This window comes from Corvus hawaiiensis, chromosome 3 (genome assembly GCF_020740725.1).
Source record: "Corvus hawaiiensis isolate bCorHaw1 chromosome 3, bCorHaw1.pri.cur, whole genome shotgun sequence".
Lineage (NCBI taxonomy): Eukaryota > Metazoa > Chordata > Aves > Passeriformes > Corvidae > Corvus > Corvus hawaiiensis.
The window spans coordinates 98,947,668-98,957,442 of NC_063215.1; the positions used below are offsets into that span (position 1 = coordinate 98,947,668).

At 40.1% G+C, this 9,775-nt stretch overlaps 1 long non-coding RNA gene across 1 annotated transcript; it reads left to right on the plus strand.

Moving 5' to 3' along the window:
* Positions 1-4,572: 4,572 nt before the first annotated feature.
* LOC125324161 lies at positions 4,573-9,189 on the plus strand. The gene is made up of 4 exons (XR_007202839.1): positions 4,573-4,688; positions 6,104-6,328; positions 7,364-7,580; positions 8,969-9,189. It is a non-coding gene; the product is annotated as an uncharacterized LOC125324161 (long non-coding RNA).
* Positions 9,190-9,775: the final 586 nt, after the last annotated feature.

Here is a 9,775-nt window from a genome sequence, read left to right on the forward strand (position 1 = left end):
CACTGAATTTCAGGACTTCCTGTTCAAATTGCCTAAATGAAGGTGCTAGAGAAGAAATGGAAGGCTCCAGGAAACTAGCATGTGACCACTTAATCCTGGTGGTCCCACTTCACAGTGTGTGTGGAACTGCGTAATTTTCAGTACATTACAGTCAGAGAAATTTTACTCTAACTTACAACCTGGAATTAAACTAGCTTCTAAATTGCAAAAGCACATTACTAATGATGACAAGTTTCCTGCGCTGCACTTAACCCACTCTTTTCAGAAGCTACCATCCAGCCTGGGAGTATGTCATAAACTCCCCAAGTACCATGATGTCAAGGCAGAGAGCAGTGGTTTCATCAAGGTCACACGAAGGTTGCACGTGGAAGGTGAAAACGGAGTTGAGTTCTCCTGTGTCCCACTAAAGAGCTTCGACAGCAGACCATCGTCTCTTCCTGATGTCAACCTCTATAGTAAATGATGTCTCCTTGGTGGGGAACTGCCCAATCTGACATCATTAGCAGATCTGGAATTGCTAAAAGGTTTAGGGCTTCAGCATGTTTTGCTTTTAATTGAGCATGAAGCTGACTTGGCAATAATACCAAAAAGAGCCTTACACCCAAACAAAATCTGTTTAGATTGGCTGGTCTTCATGAAGTGATTCAGAACAACAAAGCTGCACCTTCTTTCTTCATGTCGGCACAGTTGTCAGGACTAAATACTGCAGGCTGCACGACTTCGAATTAGATTGATTGCACAACCTTTGCGAAAGTGCAAAGCATTTGAAATGCATCTTGTCCAGGAGGAAAACAAATGGATCAGCCCTCCTCCCCTTTGAATCTATTTGGATCATTATAAAAACAGATAAACTGCTGAGTAGGAGACATAAGTAGGGTCATTCTTGCAAGGAAGTGTGCTTATGTCATGTTCACCCTAGGTAAAACTAATATATCCTCATATGGCTTTGGAAAGATTTCTTCTTGGTTCCTGAAATGAACAGTTGACAGTCCGTGAGAGCAATCTTTAAAAATAAAAGCACATTTTTACATTTAGGAAAATAGCACATCTATCCCTGAATTTCAAATCATCTTTAATATACCTATGTTTCCAGTGATCCTTTTTCTTGCTAGAGCATGCCACTCTCAAAAACACGTGCTTTTGAAGATCAGAATTCTACAAATACTGAAAGATGTTTCCCCTATTCCCATCTGACTCCTGGTTCTCTAGCTCATGAAGACATTCCCCATGCTCCATAAGCCACATGCTTTGATTCCCAGGGTGTATATTATCCATAATTGATTTAAACCCTCAGCATTGGGAACTGTAACTGTATAATAAAATAAATGGGTTGTGTCTGTTTCTTGTTCTCCTCAAAACCTTGATACATGTATTTTACACAGATGACAATAGCATTTCTCTTGTAGCATCATCAGATTTGTTCAGGAAGAGCCCAGTCCTGCCACATGGTAGTTTTAATGCTAATCTCAGCAAGATCAAGGTTCCATTATGCAACTGTTTGTCTAATGGAGCATTTTAACAGAGGTTTCAAGCCCACCTGTGAGGAGCCTTCAAAAGGGGTACCTTGCCTTTGCCCCATGAGAACTCTTGTTGGCATCTCTAAACAAACTTCAGCAACAGTGTGGACCTCCAATTAGCCAGACCAATCAGCTGAGAGAACAGGAGCTCTGCCAAAAAAAAGTATAAAAAAATCGAAGTAGAGTATTTTTGTAGCCAGATCATCTTGCTGCATGATTGCTGTTGCCAAAGGAAGGGAAGGGTGTGAGCACACTGGCAAGAGTGGAATAGTCACTTCTTTTACAGCTTGAAGTCAACTCAACCTTGCTGGGTCATCAGCATCTTTCAGATGTTCTGGGCCACATCCTTTGCTGATAGGTCAACAAAGTTAGGTCATCACTAGAGAGGTCTGGACTTACACCAGCTAATGGTTTATCCTATTATAGCCACTCTCCCCCTGAAGCTGAATATATTAGGTAGTTCTCCAATAAAAATGAAATATATCCTCACCACCAGTCACTCCTGTTTTCATAGAGGGCAAAGAAAGGAGATGTATTCTGAATCACATGTCTGGCAAGGCAAAACACATCGTCCTTATCTGTTCGTCAGCCCACAGCTGTGATTCAGCTGCAATTATGACTCTTCCCCTGAAATAGAAATTTCATCTATCATTATTATCATTATTATTACTGCACTATTTTTTAAAATGCCAAATAGCATCTAACTTTGTGGAATGTAGGAAGGATATTTTACTTTTGATATTAAAAAGTTCTTTTGCAAAGTAAACATTGGCTGAACCTCAGAGTTGGTATACTATTTAGGAATGCAGCCTTGCACAAAGCCAGAGGCTTTTCAGGGTGTTAAAAGAAACCTCAGGCATTGAAGTCATCCCCAGGAATCAGATGAAAACGATGTGTACATGTGTCAAAATGCCAACTTCAGCTGTGTGAGTATGTCAACATGATTGGAGCTGGTAGGAAGGCAGGGACCATTTGGAACAATAAAAAGCTCTGGCTAAAAGGCTGTTTTCTAAGATGGATTAACTGCATTAAAAAAAATAACTTGAAAAGGTGACAGACAAAAACAAGACACAAGGAAAGCTGAAGCAGAACTTAATGAGTCCCTACTGTTGCTCTTTCAAACAAGGCTAATAATTATAAGCGCACACAAAACGTCTGGAATGTCATATGCTCTGCTTATTTGTAATTAAGACTTCAGTGTTATCCTCCTCTTCACTCCATTTCCCTATCCTTTGTTTACAAGTTGGAAAGTCTCACCAGCTGTCCCTAGCTGGTCTTAGAGCAGATCTTGTGGCAGAGAAGTGATCTGCTTGTAGGACCCAAACTTTACACTATAAAATCTCCAGATCTGATCAATGTTTTTTCTTTCCACAACTTGGCTACTCTCTCCTGCATTATGGGAGACTGTTCTCCTTACTTTTAACATAATATGGAACAGTGGCAAAACCTAGCTCTGTCCTGGCAGGTCACTGTACTGTCATGTCTGTCTGGTGCTTGGAGATTCCATGTGTCTTTGCAGCGCTGGACTCTGTCCTGATGTTCAACAGCTGGAGAGGGAATAGAGAAGCTGGAGTGGAAGAGGAGCTAACAGCACTGACACAGTCTCAAGTCTCTTGGCATAACTTGGCAACTCACCTAGAAAAGCCAGAAGATATGAATAGATGGAAATAGAAGATCCTTATTCTGAAAGGGCAATCTGTTAAGACTCCAGAGTGGTAATATCAGCAGTAGAGCCAGGCAGAAAATGGGAAAGAAAGACATAGGAGACAGCTTTTCAGTAAAATCATTAGGAACGAGGAATATTTTGATTCTGAGTTCCTGTGCCAGTCCCTTAAGGGCCATAGAGCCATAGCTGTCCATCCTGCTCCAGGACAGAATTTAAACGAGGCTTTATCTTGCCATGATATGCTTTGGTATCCATCTCTCAGAGGTGATGTTGGCAGTCCCACGACATTTTCATCAGTGCTTGTCTTGATGGGATATCCTGGGCCAGAGGAGCCATTTCCAGACAATAATCCAGCATTTTCTTGCACATACAAACAAAAACAAATTCCTGCCTCATATTTCTAATAAGACTGAGCAGCAATGACGATTCAAAGCCAAAATTCATGATCTAATAAGAGAGTGAGCCTCTCTGACTGATAACAGCAACATGAATAAGATATATCTGACAATGCCTTCTGGCTGGCAAGGGAAGGATAGACAATTTTTATGAGCCTCTCATTTGCACAGTGGCATAATGTGATGATGAAAGGCTAGAATTTGTCTGTGTAAGTGAAAGGTAAAATGCAAGATAGTGCCACACCCAACCTTCAGTGAAAAGGCAAAAGAAAGTCTATCTGCACAGATGCAGTAATGAAATGGCTCAGTAGTCAATTACAAAGAAAATTTAAAAAGCAGACATTTGTGGTTGGGAGACCACATGGGAAAATTAGACAGATGTGAATAATCCTGTCTTGAGTAGTGAGTTGGCAGAGCAGGTAAAACTAGTTAGTTAAGATGCTTAACATAAAGAAGCAAAACTTGAAAAAAAACTATCACAGATTGACCAAGAACTACATCTTACTGAGACTCGGCATGGTTGCATTGATTTGGAAAGTGAGAAATCATTTGGAATGGGATTGAATAGAGACTCTACAACCACCTCTCCTGGGGTAATTAGGCTAATTCCACAGGATCTTTTGTTTGGGCTTGCCCACTACAAACTCTCATTGCAGATTCCTTAAAATATGAAATGTGACTCCTAACATGTGCTGTGAAAGTGTCAAACAGAGCCTGCTGTGAGCAGAACTGTATGACAAGTCACATGAAAACTTTCTGCTTCAGCAACATAACCAGCAGAACATGCAGCCATCATGGGTTTCACATTTCACGCTTCTCACTGAATTTAGGTAACACTGGAAGAAGAAAACTAACAGAAAAATAGGTTGTCTGATGATCCTCATGGCAAGAGTTGTTCAAAGGATTTTGTCAAATCCAGTCTACCAAAGGATTTTTAGAGCAGAATTCTTTGCACTGACCACCAGTGAAGGACTTATGGCTTCCTTATGTTTGATTCTTCCCAAAACAAAAAGCCCTGAAAGTCCCCCAAGGCACTCAGACCTCTCGTTCCTGCAAGGCAGCCTGACAGTCAGTATAGGATGGAATAGGATGGAATTACACAAAGTTGAGGTAAGTACTTTTTGTCACAGTTTTTTCTGCTCATTCTTCCATTTTTGTTACTCTGATCTAATAGTCAGTCTCTGCAAATTTTAAAGGAAGTAAATCAAACCTTGGGCTTGTGCCTCCTCTGCAAAAAGTCATGAACATTCACTGACTTTAATGCTTACTCTTAATAAAAAGCTTTTTGGTAAAATGAATAGAAGGAATCTGAAATAACTTATGAAATGTGTAAGTAACATGTATAGATGGCATAGGTATAGTTACAATCAAAAAACTATCCAAATTCTGGAGTCTCAGTTCAGAAGGGCAGGGGGAATTGTACCCAGCATTAAAGAAGACAAAATCTACAATGTTTCTGTGAGGCAAAACATCCAAGAAAAAAAAAGCACTAACATCAGGTTCACTAAAATATCCTGTTTTGAAAGCCAAAATATGTAATTATATTTTGATTTTTAAATATATTTTGATTTGCCTATATACATATATTTTCTTCCAGAGGGAGAGATTAATTCTTTTTTAAATGCAAGAAGTCCAATACATAAATCAAATTTTACTCAAAAAAAGTCCAAAATAAAAATGTGTGTCTAGATAAGGAAATTTCTTTCAACCTTATTGAAGCAGAGCAGTTTATTATTATAATTATTATTCCTTTTAATGAAACTTCACTGAAGCAAATTTTAAAATTCTGCTGGAAATTTTTCAACACCTTCTGCCTAATCAGATATCCACAACTCCTTCTCTGCAAAGTAACCTTAACTTTACTTCAGAGCACTTTTAGACATCAAGGGAGCAGGGAGTAGTTCTCAGAGCAGCCTCCTGTCTGTCAGAGTGTCTTTAGCACTGGTTGGCACAGAGGCAGATTGTGGCAGTTTTTCATCTAGCAGCTATTCAGTGCAGCACATTTGTTATTCTTTGCTGCCAAGGAGACAATCTGCTTTTCATTTCCTCTGAAGAAGAGCATAATACTATGAGTAAAACATCAGATATAATTAGGCAAAAAGGTTGAGTGCCTGACTGAGCAGAGAAATGGAACTGTCCTGGATATGAAAAATAGCCACACACCTGAGAAAGAAACAAGAAAAAGGAGAAAAGTTCTGGCTGCCCAGCTGGATGGTGCAGAGGTTTCCATGTGTTATCCTTTCCTCGTGCAAGTGGGATATTTCCTAGGGATTGTGCAAACTAATTAAGTGTGTCCTCAAAACACCTGGAAAAAGAAAAAATAGAATAATATAATAAAATAAAATAAAAGCCCATCCCCACACAGATCCTGCTATTTCCCTACATTATGAACTAATATGTACCTATAGATGGAAAACCTGATTCCTGCACATTTATAGATTTGTACACAATCTGGACACAATTCTCCAGTGCTTTATGCCAATTACATGTGTGCCTGTGTCTGAAAAATGTCCTTTAACTTGCAGAATGAGGAGTTTGCAAGAAGCCTTTTGCTGCTAACAGCAAATATCAATTGATTCACAAGAACTGAATGTTTTGGAACAAGAAAGCCTGAATCCTTATATTCCCCTGAGCCACAACAGTGAGCTGCACCACCTCATGCCTCATAGCCCATGAGGTTATGGAGGGTTGAAGGACTCTCTTGGAAATGCAAGGACCCTTCAGGAAACAGCAGAGGAGCCAGATATCAGGTAACTGAAGTTCCTGCTTCATCAAAGCTGGGAAAAGACCTGAAAATTGCAATCAGAGGTACTACCAGTCAGCTCTTACTGCTGTCCATCAAACAGTAAATACAGCATTGCTATGGTTAATAACAGACCACAGCTTTCTACTAACTCTTCAAGCCTTGTCTGGACTTGTCTCATCTTACCTAGAGCTTTTTTTTAGCTTTATCCCCTTGTAAAATTAATTTTTTAATGACAGTGTTGCAATTGCTTTGTCTATTTTATTTCCTTATCTTTGGTTAATTATGTGGTACAGCGATAATTTTTATAGAGTCAGCTGTCATAAGCAGCTTGCCTGTATTAATGAATGAAGTAGACTTAAATCATCTAGAACAACAAAATAATTTAGGTGTAAAGGCAAGGTATGACAGCAGAAGGCTTGAGAGTGAGGATGCAGGTCACAGCAGAGAGGAGTACAGGCACTGCATGACAAGAGAGAGGGCATGAGACAGCACTGGAGGCTCTGGGAATGCAACTATCTCACTAATGAAAGAACTGCAGATGCAAAGAATGTGTAAGACTGCTATTCAGGTGAATGAAGTGAAAAGCAAGTAGCTAATAGATGTAGACACTCCAAACATCAAATCTGGGTGTAATGTGGAGGTGAGGATTAATAAGAAATCCTCAAGTGTTAAAGCACGCTAAAAAAAAAAGTAGTCTAAAAATGGTCCTAAATGTACCCTAGAGTAAGAGAGAAAGACCTTCAACACCACTTTCATAGTTCTACTTGTTTAGGACTTAGGATGCTGATGACACACTAACTCCTCTTCCAGACTGAAGCCAGTGAGCCAAAGGGCAGGGGAAGGTTGTGCATAACTGCAGAGACAGGGTATGTGCAAAGGAGTGTGTATATAGCAATTTTAACTGCATCGTTATTGAGATATTTTCCAGAATTATACTCTATTTTCCTTTTCTCTTCATTATTCATTAATTATACTGATAGCAATTCAGTAACACAAATAACATTTGACAATACAGACAAGGTGTGTTTTCTTTCTGCAGAACAAAAACCACAGTTTGGAGTACAACACTACTTTTCACTCGTGGATGGTCTTTATACAGGCCATGGACCCCCATGCATGTATGAAAAAGCAGCATGTCCATCTGTGTTAATGTGTGACGAGGTTATAAATTCAGCACTGCCAGTGACAGAAAGATTGCTGGAATTTCTTACCTGCACAAGGGCATATCTGCATTTTGTTTTCTGGGCTGAACTAAGGTGAGTCTGTTTGTGCCCTCCAAGTCCAACAGTTCCAAACGTGAAATCACACCATCATGGTTAGCTCAGCAGTGAACATAAGCCCTGCTGAGAGGCAGCTTCGGACTACCCAGGTTCAGCACTGCCTTGACAAAGCCACAGCACTCCCAGTTCACATCTGGCTGATTCTGTCTGCCTGCAAATCAACGCAGACACGTGCTTGAAGATACATCCCAGAAATCCAAAACACTTGTGAAAACTTTTTGTATTCCCCATTTCCTTTCTATACTTCCTCTTTCTCTCTCTCCCTCTTTTTATCTCTTTTTATTTTGATTTTCCATCAGATTTTTGGGTCTGGTTCCTCTCCAGGGCACATGGATGGTTTACTAGCAAGAACTCTGCCTAAAATTTCACTAGTGGCTTAGACAGGGACAATGTTAGTAAGAAGCACTATGCAGAGGTTTCTGTGACAAGATGGCCATGGCTGATCATCCCAAAGCAGCCCTGGAGATGAGCAAGAAGCACATCTCAGCCTGCTACAACTCAGCACAACATGGTCCTCAAGTGGATTTCCCTCTTCATCGAATGCTCCCGTGCAGTGCAATGCCTACCAGCTACAAGAGGCAGTCAGATCTGGTGTTCACTTCAAAAGCACATTAAATATGTTACCTGGATGAGAAATGACTAGTGCACACTTTCAGCTGCAGCCAGAGAGGATGATGTAGCTCAGCAGTGCAAACTACTTCAGTCTAATAATTGTCATAGCTGAGAGTTTCAGGAGGAGATTTACAATGGTTCTGCAGTCTGGCTTTAGCCTTAAAAGTTAGGGTGGGGACTGTAAAGAATTGGCAGCTGATAACAGAAATGGAATGAAATCAAAATATCTATCCTTTGTTTATTCATCATCTTGAAATATTTATAATGGTCCAAGTAGCCCTCCACCCACCTCTCACTTGAGCTTTTAAATGTGTGTCCAGATTCGAGACTGGCAACATCTTGAGTCCATCTCTGGATTAACCCAAATTAATATTAGGTGTTACAAGACTAAAATAACCTCTAATGAACCTGAGAAATGGCATCCTGAATGAAGGCACGCAAGATTTGACTGCAGCCAACAGCCCTCTGTTCTAAATATATACATATATACATATATATATATATATATATACACACAAATACATACATAAAACAAATTTAGGGCCAACTGCCCTTAACAGAAAAATGTATATTACAATACCTACCTAACTGGATTTTAAGGCTCCCTCTGACTTAGGTTTAGCATTTCCCTCCACTTTAATTATTTTCTTTAAAAAGAACTCTACACACAGAGTCCATATTAAGACCACAAATGTCCATAATGCCCTAGAGTTCACATCTGCTTTTTTCTTTTTTTTTTTGTTCTCTTTAAGGAGATGGCTGCCAATAAGGAAGATTACATGTTGCCTTGAATTTTCCCAGAATATGTCTCCTTGGATCCAGCACTATGGTTCAGCCTTTTGTACACATGGAGAGGGCAGCTGGAACATCTCAGATACAGATGTGAACCTCCCCAGAGTTAATTATTCGCGTTATTGTTTGCATCTTCAATTTGAGTTACCCAGCTTGTATTAAAAGTCCTACATACCATGCACGAGTTTTGGTGCACCAATACCTTCTGGGAGTTTCTGGCTGCAACTACTGCTTCATATCTATGTTTCCAGGCACTTTTTGATTTGTGCAACTGGTAGTCAGATTGTGAACACATATATGGAAAAAATAACTTCTACCAGAAAAGAAGTTATTTAAACAATTAGCAGCACAGAGGAGACTAAGGATAACTCTTTTAAAACCCTATAGCTCCTTATTCTCCGTGGCCTGCAGGCATCCCCTCCCTTTGGTGATTTGAAACTCCTAGCCCTGCAGACAGTTGTCTTGGTGTACTGTTTTTGCTGAAACTGCAAGGCAGTTTATCAAAAGGTTTTTGAATGATGACACTTTCTCCCAGACCTGAAGGAACAGCTCATTCCCTCCCATATCCTCCTTGCACTTGCTACAGAAGAGCTGTGAGGTGTTTATGGTGATCTATTTCAGACTTCTTTAACATCGGATGCTCTGGTTTCATGGTCTGACAACTGATTGATAAGTCCTCTTTTGTGGGCTGGGAATGACTGACCTTTTCCTCTGGGATTCCCATTATAGGGTTGCCCTGTGTCCTCTTTCTTGGCCAAGTGCCATGG